Source organism: Piliocolobus tephrosceles, chromosome 11 (assembly GCF_002776525.5).
Source record: "Piliocolobus tephrosceles isolate RC106 chromosome 11, ASM277652v3, whole genome shotgun sequence".
Classification (NCBI taxonomy): domain Eukaryota; kingdom Metazoa; phylum Chordata; class Mammalia; order Primates; family Cercopithecidae; genus Piliocolobus; species Piliocolobus tephrosceles.
The window spans coordinates 87,114,409-87,131,612 of record NC_045444.1 but is presented as its reverse complement, the minus strand read 5'-3'; the positions used below and the strand labels follow the sequence as shown (position 1 = coordinate 87,131,612).

The 17,204-nt window shown below is 45.8% G+C and overlaps 1 pseudogene; it reads right to left on the bottom strand.

Annotated features, from left to right (window-relative positions):
* Window positions 1-262: 262 nt before the first annotated feature.
* Window positions 263-17,047, bottom strand: LOC111545600 (annotated as a pseudogene).
* Between the last annotated feature and the right edge of the window lie 157 nt (window positions 17,048-17,204).

Here is a 17,204-nt window from a genome sequence, read left to right as displayed (position 1 = left end):
GACTCACTGCAGTCTTGACTTGCAGGGCTCAAGTGATCCTCCCACCTCAGCCTCCCAAGAAGCTGGGACCATGGGTGCATGCCACCATGCCCCACTACTTTTTTGTAGAGACATGGTCTCCGTCTCGCTATGTTGTCCAGGTTGGTCTCCAAGTCCTGAGCTCAAGCCATCCTCCTGCCTCGGCCTCACAAAGTGTTGGGATTGTAGGCATGAGCCATCACTCTGATCAACATTAAAGCTTTTTTTCCCTCCCATTAAAAACTCAGGGACTGGGCCAGGCATGGTTGCTTACACCTGTAATGTGGAACACCTGGTTGGCCAGCCCAGTGCCCTTGGCTCTGTCACGGGCGTAGGCACAGGCATAACTTAAGCTTGGGGTGGCTGGCTTGGCCTTGGGGGCAGCTTTGGTGGGGTCACATCAGGTCTGTGTGATCCAGCTTGAGCAGCTCCAGCCACTGGGTCAGTGCCAGCTTCTGCAGGATGACCATGTGCAGCAGCGAGTTCAGTGCCTTCTTATCCTCTGCAGCTGACAGCTGCTGCTGTGTCTCATCCAGCTGCGATGTACTCATTTCTCCTGGTGGCAAACATGGCACACAGTGAGGAGAAGGTGGCCACGTCATCCTCAGAGGCGAGCACCTGGAGCTCATTGCACAGCTTCCTCCTGGTCTTGGTAACCATGGTCTTCTCTTTTTCATTCTTGCCCTTCAGCTTGGTGAGGGCCACCTTGGCTGCCTGCTGGCTGGCCTGCAGCACAGTGCGCAGCCTGGTGAGCTGCTCCCGCTTGGTGCTGAGCAGCGACTGCAACCTGAGGATCTCTTCCATGACAGCCTCCTTGAACTTGTCCATGGTTGGGCCCAGCTCTTGCGAGGTGATGCGCTGCCACTACAGCTCCATTATGTGGTTCACAGCTGCCTGCAGGTGCTTGATCTGGTGGCAGATGATACCAGTCAGGTAGATATCCATGGGCTCCCAGCATGGGTCACCCAGGGGCGATGGCAGCGAGGAGCTACGTGAGGGGCTGATGTCCCTGGTCCCACTGTGTGCTTGGCCTGCCTCTGCAGCCAGCAGCCCCTTGGGTAGGAGGACGGAGGAGTTGCCCGCGAGGCTGGTGCAGCTGGCCCCGCCCTGGCGCTCAGGTAGTAGTCCCCCGTGACAGAGCTGGGCCTCCAGTTGTTTCACATGCACACATGATGGTAGAGGTGGGCCAGCTCCTCACTGAAGATCACCAGCTCATCCTGGGCCACACTCAGGCTGGCCCTGCATCTCACCGGCAATGTCGCTCACCTTCAGCAAATTCACCAGCTGGTCCAGCGCTGGCCTGATCTTGGCTCACTGCAACCTCTTACTCCCTGGTTCAAGCGATTCTCCTGCCTCAGCCTCCCTAAGTCACTGGGATTACAGGCATGTGCCAGCACGCCCGGCTAATTTTTGTATTTTTAGTAGAGGTAGGGGTTCACCATATTGGTCAGGCTGGTCTTGAACTCCTGACCTTAGTTGATCTACCCTCCTCAGCCTCCCAAAGTGCTGGGATTACAGGCGTGAGTCACTGCAACTGGCTTTTTAAACCATTTTTTAAGATCCTGCTTGTGCTCTATTTTGTATCTATTTACTTTTTTCCACTCATGTATATAGCAATTTTTGAATGTTTTAAGACTTGTTTTTGTTGTTGTTGTTGTTGTTTTTTTCGAGATGGAGTCTTGCTCTGTCGCCCAGGCTGGAGTGCAGTGGTGCAATCTTGGCTCACTGCAAGCTCCACCTCCCGGGTTCACTCCATTCTTCTGCCTCAGCCTCCTGAGTAGCTGGGACTACAGGCGCCCACTACCATGCCTGGCTAATTTTTTGTATTTTTAGTAGAGACGGGGTTTCCCCATGTTAGCTAGGATGGTCTCAATCTCCTGACCTCATGATCCACCCGCCTCAGCCTCCCAAAGTGTTGGGATTAGAGGCGTGAGCCACTGTGCCCGGCCTAAAATTTGTTTTGTTACCTAACATATGGTCTATCTTTGAGAATGATCCATGTGTTGAGTAGAAGAATGTGTATTCTGCAGCTGTTGGATAAAATGTTCTGTGAATATCTATTAGGTCTATTTGGTTTATAGTACAGATTAAGTCTGACATTTCTTTGTTAATTTTTTGTCTGGATGATCTGTCCAATGCTGAAAGTGAGGTGTTAAAGCCTCTAGCTATTATTGTATTGGGGTTTATTTCTCTCTTCAACTCTAATAATATTGGCTTTATATGTCTGGGTGCCCCAGTTGGGTGCATCTATATTTATAATTGTTAAACACTCTTGTTGAATTGACCCCTTTATCACTATATAATCACTTTCTTTGTCTCTTTTTATAGTTTTTGTCTTAAAATCTGTTGTTTGGCCAGGTGTGAGGTTCATGCCTGTAATCCCAGCACTTTGGGAGGCTGAGGTGGGCGGATCATTTGAGGTCAGGAGTTTGAGACCAGCCAGGCTAACATGGTGAAACCCTGTCTCTACTAAAAATACAAAGTTTAGCTGGGTGTGGTGGTGCGTGCCTATAATCGCAGCTACTCAGGAGGCTGAGGCATGAGAATCACTTGAACCTGGGAGGCGGAGGTTGCAGTGAGCTGAGATTGCACCACTGCCTTCCAGCCTGGGTGACAGAGCAAGACTGTCTCAAAAAAAGAACCTATGCTGTCCAGCCGGGTGAAGTGGCTCATCTCTGTAATCCCAGCACTTTGGGAGGCTGAGGCGGGCGGATCACTTGAGATCAGGAGTTGGAGACCAGCCTGGCCAACAGGGCGAAACCCCATCTCTACTAAAAATACAAAAGTTAGCCAGGCGTGGTGGCGGGCACCTGTAGTCCCAGCTGCTGAGGAAGCTGAGGTGGGAGAATCGTTTGAACTCGGGAGGCAGAGGTTGCAGTGAGCCAAGATCATGCCACTGCACTCCAGCCTGGATGACAGAGTAAGACTCTGTCTAAAAAAAAAACGTCTATGTTGTCTGGTATAAGTATAGCTACTCTTGCTCTTTTTTGATTTCCATTTGCATAGAATATCTTTTTCCATCTCTTTATTTCCTGTCTATAAGTTTCTTTATAGGTGAAGTATGTCTCTTGTAGTAATAGATCACTGGGTCTTATTTCTAATCCATTCGGCCACTCTATGTCTTTTGATTGGAGAGTTTAGTCTATTTACATTCAATTTTGTTATTAATAATATGGACTTACTCCTGCCATTCTTTATTTGTTTTCTGGTTGTTTTGTGGTCTTCTCTCCCTTCCTGTTTTCCTTTCAGTGAAGGTAATTTTTCTCTGGTGGCATGTATTAATTTTTTGCTTTTTATTTTTTGTGTATCTGTTGTATGCTTTTAGATTTGAGTTTACCATGAGACTTGCAAATAATATCTTATAATACTTTATTTTAAACTAATGACAACTTAACACTGTTTGCATAAACTAAAAAACAAGCAAAAAGAAAGTTAATATAAACTCTAACTTTGTCTCACCACTTTTAAACTTTTTGTTGTTTTTGTTTGTGTATTATTGTACTGTGTCTTTAAAAGTTGTTGTAGTTATTATTTTTGATTAGTTTATCTTTCCATCTTTCAACTTAAGATATGAGTAGCTTATACATCATAATCACTGTGTTATAATATTCTGTGTTTCTGTTTCTTTGTACTTACTATTATCAGAGAGCTTTTGTACCTTCAGATGATTTTGTATTGTTCATTAATGTTCTTTTCTTTGAAACTGAAGAACTCTCTTTAGCATTTCTTGTAGCACAGGTCTGGTGTTGATGAAATCCCTCAGCTTTTGTTTGGGAAAGTCTTTATTTCTCCTTCATGTTTGAAGGATATTTTCACCAGACACACTATGCTAGTATTACAGACATTTTTTTTCTCCTTCTGCACTTTAGATATGTCAAGCCAGTCTCTCTCGCCCTGTAAGGTTTCCACTGAAAAGTCTGCTGCCAAATGTATTGGAGCTCCATTCTATGTTATTTGTTTCTTTTCTCTTGCTGCCTTTAGGATCCTTTCTTTATCCTTGGACTTTGGAAATTGACTGTTACATGCCTTGAAGTAGTGGCCGGGCGCGGTGGCTCATGCCTATAATCCCAGCACTTTGGGAGGCTGAGGCGGGCAGATCACAAGGTCAGGAGATCGAGACCATCCTGGCTAACATGGTGAAACCCCGTCTCTACTAAAAAGAATACAAAAAATTAGCCAGGCATGGCGGCGGGTGCCTGTAGTCCCAGCTACTTGGGAGGCTGAGGCAGGAGAATGGCGTGAACCCAGGAGATGGAGCTTGCAGTGAGCTGAGATTGCGCCACTGCACTCCAGCCTGGGGGACAAAGCAAGACTCTGTTTCAAAAAAAAAAAAAAAAAAAAAATGCCTTGAAGTAGTCTATGGGTTAAATCTGCTTGGTGTTCTATAACTTTCTTGTACTTAAATATTTATATCTTTTTCTAGGTTTGGGAAGTTCTCTCTTATTATCCCTTCGAATAAACGTTCTACCTCTGTCTCTAACCTCCTCTTTAAGGCCGGTAACTTAGATTTGCCTTTTTTTTTTTTTTTTTTTTTTTGAGATGGAGTCTTGCTCTGTCACCCAGGCTGGAGTGCATGGCACAATCTTGGCTCACTGCAACCTCCACCTCCCAGGTTCAAGCGATTCTTCTGCCTCAGTGCCAAGTAGTTGGGACTACAGGTGTGTGCCACCATGCCTGGTTAATTTTTCTATTTTTGGTAGAGACAGGGTTTCACCATGTTGGCCAGGCTGGTCTTGAACTCCTGACCTCATGCCACTACAGCACTTTGGGAGGCCAAGGTGGTGTATTGCTAAGCCCAAGAGTTTGAGACCCGCTTGGGCAATGTGGTGAAACCCCATCTCTAGTAAAAATACAGAAAACTAGCCAGGCACGGTGGTGTGCTCTTGTAGCCCCAGCTGCTCAGGAGGTTGAGGTGGGAGGATCACCTGAGCCTGGGAGATTGAGGCTGCGGTGAGCCGTGACTGTGCCACTGCACTCCAGCACTCCAACCTTGGTAACAGAGTGAGACCCTGTCTCAAAAAAAAAAAAAAAAAAAAAGAGATAAGAAAAAAAGAGTTAGGTGTATATTGCAAGTCTGAACTTACTTGTATCTGTCCTTCCTGGGAAGGCTCTCCAGGTATTTGAAGTGACTTGGGTGTTATGCTCTAAGTTTTTGGTCACTGTAACTATATCTGCATCTTGGTAACCCAAGCCCAATAACACTGCGGTTCTTGCAGACTTGTAGACGTACTGCCTTGGTGGCCTTGGATAAGATCTGGAAGAATTCTCAGGATTACCAGGCAGATACTCCCGTTCTTTTCCCTTACTTTCTCCCAGACAAATGGAGTCTCTCTGTCTCTGCTGAGTTGCCTGGAGCTGGGGGAGGGGTGACACAATCGCCCCTGTGGCCACTATCACTATTGGGACTGCTGGGTCAGACCTGAAACCGGCATTGCACTGGGTCTCAGCCAAGGCCAGCTGTACCCACCACCTGGCTATCACCTATGTTCACTCAAGGCCTTAGAGCTCTACAATCAGCAGATGATAAAGCCAGTCCGTCCTTCCCTTTAGGGAGGCAAGCTCCCTTGGGCCCCAGGCAGGTCCAGAGATGCTGTTCAGAAGCCAGGGTCTGGAGTCAGAAACCTTAGAAATCTACCTGGTACTCTATTGTACTGTGGCTAAGCTGGCACCGAAACCACAAGACAAAGTCCTTCCCTCTCTTTCTTCCCCTTTCCCTGGGCAGAGGAGTCTCTTCCCATGTCCATCACTACCACCAAAGGTGAAGGGGGCCGGCCCCTCCACACCTGTGGGTATTTCTTGTCAGGTGGGAAGGGAGACTGAGAAAAGAAATAAGAGACAGAGACAAAGTATAGAGAAAGAACAGTGGGCCCAGGGGACTGGCGCTCAGCATACAGAGGATCTGCACCAGCCCCGGCCTCTGAGTTCCCTCAATATTTATTGGTTACTATTTTCACTATCTTGGCAAGGGGAATGCAGCAGGAGAACAGGGTGATAGTGGGGAGAAGATCGGCAGGAAAACATGGGAGCAAAGGAATCTGTGTCACAAATAAGTTCAAGGAAAGGCACTATGCCCGGATGTGCACATAGGCCAGATTTATGCTTCTCTCCACCCAAACATCTCAGTTTAGCAAAGAGTAACAGAGCAGCGTTGCCGCCAGCATATCTTGCCTCCAGCCACAGGGCGGTTTTCTCCTATCTCAGAATAGAACAAATGTACGATTGGGTTTTACACTGAGACATTTGTTCCCAGGGACATGCAGGAGACGGAGGCCTTCCTCTTGTCTCAACCGCAAGAGAACTTCCTCTTTTATCAATCCTCCTCAGCACAGACCCTTTATGGGTGTTGGGCTAGGGGGCGGTCAGGTCTTTCCCTTCCCATGAGGCCATATCTCAGGCTGTCTCAGTGGGGAGAAACCTTGGACAATACCCAGGCTTTCTTGTGCAGAGGTCCCTGCAGCTTTCTGCAGTGCATTGTGCCCCTGGTAAATCGAGAATGGAGAATGGCGATGACTTTTACCCAGCATACTGCCTGTAAACATATTGTTAACAAGGCACATCCTGCATAGCCCTAGATCCCTTAAACCTTGATTCCATATAGCACATATTTCTGTGAGCACAGGGTTGGGGCTAAAGTTACAGATTAACAGCATCTCAAGGCAAAACAATTTTTCTTAGTGCAGATCAAAATGGAGTTTCTTATGTCTTCCTTTTCCGCATAGACACAGTAAGAGTCTGATCTCTCTTTTCCCTACACAAAGGCCCACGGGGAGCACTGCCAGTGTACCACCAATGCTTACTTAAGGCCCAAGGGCTCTTCAGTCAGCTTTTGGTGAATGTTACCAGGCTTGGGACTCACCCTTCAGGGTAGTGGGCTCCCATCTGTCTCAGGGTAGGTCTAGAAATGCCATCCAAGAGCTAAGGCCTGGAACTGGGAACCCCAATAACTCACTTGCTACTCTTCCCCACTGTGCCCAAGCTGGTACCTAATTTGCAACACAAAGTTCCCTTGATTTTTCCCTCTGTATTGCTCAAGCAAGCGGCTCCTCACAGTCACCACGGCTGTGAATATGCTGGGTCACACCTGAAGTCTGTCTCAGCGTCTCACCCAAGGCTCACGGCAGGTATTACCTGACTACCACTGCTGATTATTTAGGGTCTAAGGGCTCTTTAGTCAGCAGGTGATAATTCTGTGAGAACTGGGTTCGTCCCTTCAAGGCAATAGGTTTCCTTCAGGCTCAGGGTGTGTCTAGTAATGTCATCCAGGAGCTAGGGCCTGGTATGGGGACTTCATGGCTCTGCCTGATGCCCTACCTTACTGTGGCTGAGCTGGTATCCAAGCTGCAAAACAAAGTGCTCTTTACTCTTCCCTTTCCTCGCCTCAAATGGAAGGAGGGAGTCTCTTCTGGAGCTGTGAGCTGCACTACCTGGTGTTAGGGGAGAGATGAGGCAAGCACTCTTTTGGCTGCCCTGGCTGGTATCCCACTGGGTTGCATGCCCCCCAAGTCCACTGGCCCTGAACCCAACACAGCACTAGAACTTGCCTAGGAGTTGCAGTCCTTGTGGCCAAGATAGGCTTTCCAGTTTATTTTGGACCCCAGAGTACTGTAGCCCATGGTGGTGAGGCTGACTGAAACTCAAGTTCAAGTTCTGACTGTTGGGATGGGCAATTCCCCTCTGGCTAGGGCTGTTCTTTTTTTTTTTTTTTTTTTTTTTTTAAGAGGCGGAGTCTCGCTGTCACCCACGCAGGAGTGCAATGATGTGATCACAGCTCACTGCAACCTCCACCTCCTGGGTTCAAGTGATTCTCCTGCCTCAGCCTCCTGAGTAGCTGGGACTACAGGTGTCCACCACCACGCCCAGCTAATTTTTGTATTTTTAGTAGAAACAGGGTTTCACCATGTTGGCCAGGCTGGTCTCGAACTACTGACCTCAGGCAATCCACCTGCCCCGTCCTCCCAAAGTGCTGGGATTATAGGCATGAGCCACCATGCCTGGCTGACTAGGGCTGTTCTAAATGCTTTCTCTATGGGCATTGGCTGTTTTGCCCAGTGTTGGCATCACTGAGTTCCAATATAAAGTCCCACAAACTCTGCACCCTCTCTCCCCCAAGTTCACAGATTCTCTCTCCACACCCTGGGCCAGTGGCATGTGGCCACTGTTGGGGGATGGGGGTGGGGTGGTGTCAGCAATTCAAGACTGTCTTTCCTATTCTCTTCATGGCCTCTTCCAGCAATAATTTGAAGTTAAAACCAGATACTATGATCACTCACCTGATTTTTGGTTCTTAGGGTTCTTAGGAAGGTGCTTTTTTGTGTAGATAGTTGTCAAATTTGGTGTTCCTGCAGGGAGGATGATCAGTGGAGCCTTCTATTTGGCCATCTTACTCTGTCTCCTTCCTCTGTTTAATACATTTTTGCTATTTGTTTTTTATACATATTTCTTGCTTCATTATGTCTTCTTTTACATTAGATATTTTTTAGGCTGCCATTTTAGTTCTGTAATTTTTTGAATGATTGAATGATTTTCTTAGCAGTTGTCATAGTATACCTTTAGCATCTTAATTTATAACAATATTGTATATATGAAATAATGCTAGCCTAATCTCAATAGTATGCAAAACTTCTTATATAGCTCTGCTCCCTTTCTGCTTCTTTGTGCTATTATTGTCACACAAATTACATCTTTACAAATTATAAGCCCATCAAAACTGTTTTCTTTTTTTTTTTTTTGAGACGGAGTCTCGCTCTGTCGCCCAGGCTGGAGTGCAGTGGCTGGATCTCAGCTCACTGCAAGCTCCGCCTCCTGGGTTCAGGCCATTCTCCTGCCTCAGCCTCCCGAGTAGCTGGGACTATGGGCGTCCGCCACCTCGCCTGGCTAGTTTTTTTGTATTTTTTAGTAGAGATGGGGTTTCACCATGTTAGCCAGGATGGTCTTGATCTCCTGACCTCGTGATCCGCCCGTCTCGGCCTCCCAAAGTGCTGGGATTACAGGCTTGAGCCACCGCGCCCGGCAAAACTGTTTCCTAATTTAATTGGCTTATCTATTATCTTTTAAATCAGATAAAAGAAATAATTATGAACAAAAAATGATTCCTCGTGTAAATTTGAGTTACTGTCTACTGGATTTGAGTTGTATCCTTTTGTTTCAGCCTGAAAGACTCTCTTTTGTATTTGCTATAGTCTGAATGTGTTACCCCTAAGTTCATATGTTGTAGTCTTGACTACTGGGGTGATGGTATTAAGAACTGGGACCGGCCGGGCGTGGTGGCTCAAACCTGTGAAACCCCGTCTCCACAAAAAATACAAAAATTAGCCAGGCGTGGTGGCAGGTGCCTGCAGTCCCAGCTACTCGGGAGGTTGAGGCAGGAGAATGGCGTGAACCCGGGAAGTGGAGTTTGCAGTGTGCCGAGATCGCGCCACTGCACCCCAGCCGGGGAAAAAGAAAAAAACCCCCCAAAGAAAAAAAAAAAAAAAAAAAAAAGAATTGGGACCTTTTGTGAATTGACTAAGTCATGAAGGTTCCACCCTCATATTTGGGATTAGTGTCTTATAAAAGAGGCTGAAAGAATGTGTTTACTTGTTCTGCCATTTGAGGACACATAGAAGGTGACTTCCATGAGGAATAGTCTCTCACTAGACATCAAATCTGCTGGTGACTTGATCTTGGACTTTCCAACCTCCAGAACTGTGAGCAGTAAATTTCTGTTGTTTATACATTTATAGGTCTAAGATACTTTGTTACAGCATCATGAATGCACAAAGACAAAGATTGGTACCAGAAGTGGGGTATTTCTATAACAAATATCTAAAAATGTGGGCCAAGTATGGTGGCTCATGTCTGTAATCCCGGCACTTTGGGAGGCTGAGGCAGGTGGATTGTTTGAGGTCAGGAGTTCAAGACCAGCCTGATCAACATGGTGAAACCCCATCTCTACTAAAAATACAAAAATTAGCTGGGCTTGGTGGAGGGTTCCTGTAGTCCCAGCTACTAGGGTGGCTAAGGCAGGAGAATTGCTTGAACCCAGGAGGTGGAGGTTGCAGTGAGCCGAGATCACCCCATTGCACTCCAGCCTGGGCAACAAAGTGAGACTCCATTTCAAAAACAAAACAAAACAGAACAAAAAAACAAACAAATAAAAATGTGGAAGTGGCTTTAGGATTGGACAACGGGTAGAGGTTGGAAGAATTTTAAAGTGCATGATAGAAAAAGGCTACCTTGCTGGGAATGGAGTGCTAAGGACAATTCTAGTGAGGGCTCAGAAGAAGAGGAGTACCATGAGGAAATCCTCAGTCTTTCTAGAGATTACCTAAGTGGTACAAACGTGGACAATAAAGGCTATTCTGATGAGGTGTCATACAGAAATGATGAACATCCTTTTGGAAACTGGAGGAAAGGCCATACTTTTTATAAAGTGGTAAAGGGCTTGGCTGAATTGTGTTTATGTCCTAGTGTTTTGTGGAAAATAGAACTTTTTTTTTTTTTTTTTTTGAGATAGTCTCACTCTGTCATCCAGGCTGGAGTGCTTGGCATGCTCAGCTAATTTTTGTATTTTTTGTAGAGATGAAGTTTCACCATCTTGCCCAGGCTGGTCTCAAACTCCTGGGCTGAAGAGATCCACCTGTCTCAGTTTCTCAAAGTGCTGGGATTACATGTATGTGCCATTGCACCTGACCCAGAAGACAGAACTTGTAAGTAATTAAATAGAATATTTGGCAGGCAAAATATGTAAGCCAAGTGTTGAGGGTGCAGTATGGCTCTCTTGACTGCTTATAGTAAAATGTGAGAAGAGAGAAACAAAGATTTTTAAAGTTATATAATTTCCCTCGTTTTTTTTTTGAGACAGAGTCTCAGTCTGTCGCCCAGGCTGGAGTGCAGTGGCACGATCTCGGCTCACTGCAAGCTCCACCTCCCAAGTTCACGTCATTCTCCTGCCTCAGCCTCCCTAGTAGCTGGGACTACAGGTGCCCACCACCACACCCAGGCTAATTTTTTGTATTTTTTGGTAGAGACAGGGTTTCACCGTGTTAGCCAGAATGGTCTTGATCTCTTGACCTTGTGATCCACCTGCCTTGGCCTCCCAAAGTGCTGGGATTACAGGCATGAACCACTGTGCCCAGTACCCCCGCCCCCCCTTTTTTTTTTGAGACAGAGTCTTGCTGTTACCCAGGCTGGAGTACAGTGGCGGAATCATAACTGACTGCAGCCTCAAACTCCTGGGATCAAGCAATCTTACAGCCTTGTCCTCCTGAGTAGCTGGGACTACAGGTGCATACCACCATGCCTGGCTATTTTTTTAAGAAATGGGGTCTTCTATGTTGTCCAGGATGGTCTTGAACTCCTGAACTCAAGCAGTCTTCCCACCCTAGCGTCTCAAGTACCTGGGATTACAAGAGTGAACCATTTGTCCTAAAGATGGAATTTGTAATCAAAAAGGAAGCAGAAGTTAAATATTTGGGAAATTCTCAGCCTGGCCAAGTTATAAAGATGAAAAAGTATGTTTAGGAGACAACATCAAGGACATGGCCAAAGCAACCACGTGAGAAGAAAATTAGTATGGCTTAGAGGAAGCCAGGTGCCATTCATCAAAACAATGGAAGATTGATCCTAGACATTTCAGTGGTCTTCAGGGGCTACCCTGCCCATCACAGGCCCAGAATGCCAGGGCCTTGAGGGCAGAACATTTCAAATGATGGTTTCCCCAAAGTCATATGTTGAAATCTTAACTGCCCATCACTAAATTGTGGGGCCTTTTGGGAAGTGATTAAGTCATGAAGATTTCACCCTCATGAATGGGATTAATGCCCTTACCTTGGAAGAGTCGTAAGTTAGCATTTTTGCCACTTCCACTATGTGAGAACATATAGGAAGTACCGTCCATGACAGTGGACTCTCAGCAGAGACTGGATCTGCTGGCTGACATCTTGATCGTGGACTTGATTGTGTATAAAGTTACTAAGTCTAAGGCATTTTGTTATAGCAGCAGGAATGGACTAAGTATATGTTAGTGACAAATTTACAGTTTTTGTTTGAGTAGGAATGTCTTAATTATTTTCGTGTTTGAAATACAGGTTTGCAGGATATAGAATTACTTTTTTTTTTTTTGAGATGGAGGCTTGCCCTGTTGCCCAGGCTGGAGAGCAGTGGCGCGATCTGGGCTCACTGCAAGCTCTGCCTCCCGGGTTCATGCCATTCTGCTGCCTCAGCCTCCCGAGTAGCTGGGACTACAGGCACCCGCACCACGCCCGGCTAATTTTTGTATTTTTGTATTTTTTTTTTTCAGTAGAGACAGGGTTTCACCGTGTTAGCCAGGATGGTCTCAATCTCCTGACCTCATGATCCACCCGCCTCGGCCTCCCAAAGTGCTGGGATTACAGGCTGAGCCACTGCGCCCGGCCTTGCAGGATATAGAATTCTTGTTTGGCATTCTGTTTCTTTCAGCATTTTGAATATGTCATCCCATTCATTGCTTTCTGGCCTCCATCGTTTCTGATGAGAAACCAGCTTTAAATATTATTGAGGATCCCTTGTACATGATGAGTCACTTCTCTATTGCTGCTTTCATGAGTTTCCCTTTGTGTTTGGTTTTTGACTTTTTGATTAGAATGGAATATAGGTGTGGACCTCTTTGAGTTTATCCTGCTTTAGGTGATTTATCTTCTTAGGTGTGCACGTTAACGTTTTTCATCAAATTTAGAAAGTTTTAACTACTATTCCTTTTAGTATTCTCTCTGCCCATTTCTCTCTCTCCTTCTGAGACTTCAAATGTGCATGTTTGTGCCCTTAATGGTGTTCCACAGGTCTCTGAGACTCTCATCTTTCTTCGTTCTTTTATCTTTCTATTCATCAGACTGGATAATCTCAATTGATATAGCTTCTCTCATTCACCAGTTCTCTCTTCTGCCAGCTTAAAATCTGATATTGAGCCTCTCTAGTGAATTATTTTAGTTATTGCAATTTTCAACCTGGAATTTTTTTTTTTTTTTTTTGAGATGGGGTCTTGCTCTTCTTGCCCAGGCTGGAGGGCACTGGCGTGATCTTGGCTCACTGCAACCTCCGCCTCCCAAGTTCGATTCTCCTGCCTCAGCCTCCTGAGTAACTGGGATTATAGGCATCTGCCACCATGCCTGGCTAATTTTTGTATTTTTAGTAGAGATGGGGTTTCACCATGTTGGCCAGGCTGGTCTCGAACTCCTGAACTCAGGTGATCTGCCTGCCTCAGCCTCCCAAAGTGCTAGAATTACAGGCATGAGCCACCACACCCGGCCTCAACCTGGAAATTTCTATTTGTTTTTTTGCAATTTCTCTCTCTTTAATGCTTATTCTATGTTTGGTGAAACATCATTATCTTTCTTTCAGTTCTTTAGACTGTTTCTTTTAGTTATTGGAACATACTTGGAATAGCTGATTTCAAATTTGTCTGGCTGGGCATGGTTAAATTTTGTATCTATCAGCTGGTCCTGAGGCTACACAAAATAAGATTCTTTTAGGGTAATCAGAGAAGCTCTCTGGTCTTATGAGCACGTGTTGAGTTGAAAGTTTAGAGACCTGAGCTTGTTATCTTCTTTCCATAGGTGCTCTTGTGTACTTGGATGCCACCATTCCAAGTCCTTGTAGTCATCATTACTGCAATAATGGCCAAATGCAGCAACCACTTGATCCCCCAAAGCACTTAATTCATTGTGTCATTGATAATTTGATTAATTATGTGGTATTCCACACCATGAATTCCTAGCATGCCACTTCCCACTGGCAAAAAACTCAGCAGTGCATTTAAGTTCAAACCAAACCCCAAATACCCTCTTTGAGAATCTTTTTTATAGGACCAGTCCTGGTACCAATTCTTCCCAGTCAGGAAAGAGGAGAAACCTAATTATAACAGGGAGATCTAATAGAAAGTATTTAAAAACATGTACTGGAGAACTGGAAAGGCCCAGAGGGGATACTGACATATTACAGAGGTACTAACTGCAAGATGCAGTAATCATCTGTATGGCTGGTGGTGAAAAAGGGAAAGTGTTAGGATTATTAAAATTTTAAGTTTGGAGAGAGTCCAAAGATGTGGAATTTAACTTAGGGAGGGGCCCTTTCTTGGCTGATACTGGAGCCTTGAACTCGGAATAAACCTCACAGAGCTGGGAATAGACTTTTTGTCTTTTTTGAGACAGAGTCTCGCTCTGTCTGAAGGCTGGAGCGCAGTGGCACGATCTCGGCTCACTGTAACCTCCAACTCCCTGGTTCAAGCGATTCTCCTGTCTCAGCTTTTCGAGTAGCTGAGATTACAGGCATGTGCCACCATGCTCAGCTAATTTTTGTATTTTTAGTAGAGACAGGGTTTCACCATGTTGGCCGGGATGGTCGCTATCTCCTGACCTCGTGATCCACCAGCCTTGGCCTCCCAAAGTGCTGAGATTACAGGTGTGAGCCACCATGCCCAGCCTACATGACCTCTCCTTTTAAGGGCACTAGAAGTGGCCCGTCCCAGTCTTTTTTTTTTATGGAGTTTTGCTGTCACCCAGGCTGGAGTGCAATGGTGCAATCTTGGCTCACTGCAACCTCTGCCTCCCAGGTTCAAGCGCTTCTCCTGCCTCAGCCTCCCGAGTAGCTGGGATTACAGGTGCCTGCCACCATGCCCAGCTAATTTTTGTACTTTTAGTTTCACCATGTTGGCCAGATTGGTCTCGAACTCCTGACCTCAGGTGATCCACCTGCCTCGGCCTTCCAAAGTGCTGGGCATGAACCATCATCCCCAGCCTTTTTTTAAGAGACAAGGTCTTACTCTGTCACTCAGGTTGGAGTTCAGTAGTGTGATCATAGTTCACTGCAGCCTTGAATTCCTGGGTTCAAGCAATCCTCCCTCCTCAGCCTCCAAGTAGCTCGCTTGGCTTTATTACTTTTTTTGTAGAGATGGGGGTCTCTGTTGCCCAAGCTGGTCTTGAACTCCTGGCTTCAGGCAACTCTTGCCTTGGCCTCCCAAAGTGCTGACTTTATTTTAATTTTTATTATTTATTTATTCTTTGAGACAGAGTTTCGCTTTTGTCGCCGAGGCTGGAGTGCAATGGCGCGATCTCGGCTCACCGCAACCTCCGCATCCCGGGTTCAAGCGATTCTCCTGCCTCAGCCTCCCGAGTAGCTGGGATTACAGGTGTGTGCCACCACGCCCGGGTAATTTTGTGTTTTTAGTAGAGATGGGGTTTCTCCATGTTGGTCAGGCTGGTCTCAAACTCCCAACCTCAGGTGATCTGCCCGCCTTGGCCTCCCAAAGTGCTGGGATTACAGGTGTGAGCCACCACGTCTGGCCATTATTTTTATTTTTAATACAGTGCTTTTTTACTCTTATCTGTCTGGTATCCCCAGTACGTTATCACCCTCTCCTCACCTTTTCCCAACTTTTGCAGATGGTGAAACTTCTGTTTTCTGCTGAATTTGTGCAGGGGCACTCACCTGCCAGCATAAGGGGAAGGGATGGCCTAAGACATTCAATAAACTTGTTTTCAGCTCCACTCTACTCACTCCCATTCTCAGAAGAAACTAGCATCCCTGACTCCCAAGACCTTGCTGAGTTTTGCAGTTCCAATCAACTTCTTGGGTTGTTGTTAGCAACCTGCGGCACCACAGGGGCTTGGCAGAACAGAGAAAGCTAAGACCAAGCTGGGCTGTTGGTCATATCTGCTTGCCTTCTTCTAACAGTTGGATATTTTTCACCTGCCATTAACTCTTCTCTCTCGTTCTTAGAAGTTGATAATATTTATACTGTTATTACAAAGGACTTTGTGAGATTGACTGAATACTTGACCAGTCATACAAAGCATGATTATCATTCACTACTGGGCTATGAGGATTTCAGCTACTATCTTGCTTCTCCTTTTTTATAGTTGCTAAAGCAGGCATCATAATGATGGGTGCTGGAACTTAAATTACCTTCCACCAGTTCCTATCAAACATAAAAACTTGTATTTAGGGCTGGGCGCGGTGGCTCACACCTATATCCCAGCACTTTGGGAGGCCGAGGCGGGTGGATCACCTGAGGTTGGGAGTTCGAGACCAGCCTGACCAACATGGAGAAACCCCATCTCTACTAAAAATACAAAGAAAATTAGCCGGGCAAGGTGGCACATGCCTGTAATCCCAGCTACTCGGGAGGCTGAGGCAGGAGAATCGCTTGAACCCGGGAGGCGGAGGTTGCAGTGAGCCGAGATCGTGCCATTGCACTCCAGCCTGGGCAACGAGTGAAACTCAGACTCAAAACAAAACAACAAAAACTCCTGTATTTAGGACTTTGGCACACTGCCCACAGCTCTTGGCTTTTGCATGCACCCATCCTTGGTGAACATAAAAACAGTCACCATTCACTGAGTGAATACATGCCAGGTTAAGCACCTTTAAGTAGAACTTCTCAACTGCCCCATGTAGTTGAGACTGTCATTTTATCACTGGGTAAAATGATACGATTTTTTTTTTTTTCTATGTTGCCCAGGCTGGAGGGCAGTGGCTATTATCACATAGGATCATAGCTCACTATATCATCAAACTCCTGGACTCAAGCAAACCTTTATCTCAGCCTCCCCAGTAGCTGAAATTACAGGTGTGTGCCACTGTGCCCAGCAATGATATCATTTAATCAAAATTGGATTGCTGTTCTCATTTTACAGGTTTATGAAACAAGATTCAGAGGCTAAATTATTTGCCCAGTCACACAGCTAATAGATGGAGACACATCTTTCTCCATTAGACTGTAGCTATGCACTGTTTTGTTCGGATATTAGGGGCTTGCAAACCATATTTTATCAGCAAGTGCAATTTGTCTTTCATGGTATCCTAATACTTTACAGATTATATCCTTGAGATTGGACTCTCCAATTTGCCAGTCCCTCCCACATCCTTTTGTTTTGCATTCAGTCTGCTCTTCATTTCCTGTCTCCTCCTATGGGCTTGAATCTTGGGGTCCAGTGCTGTTCATTACCATCATCTTAAAGCTCAGCAGAGGGCCTGACAGTGTATGTTTCACATTTGTGGACTGCCAGCTTCTCATTCTGTCTTGGTCACATCAGTCATAGCAATACTAACCACAGAACACAAATAGCTTGCATCTAATCTTGCCAAGAAAAGTTGCTTCCTAATACTTGGAATTCACATAAGTTTTCATTCTACAAGCAAACGTCCCTCCTAGTTGTCTTTTTAATAACAGA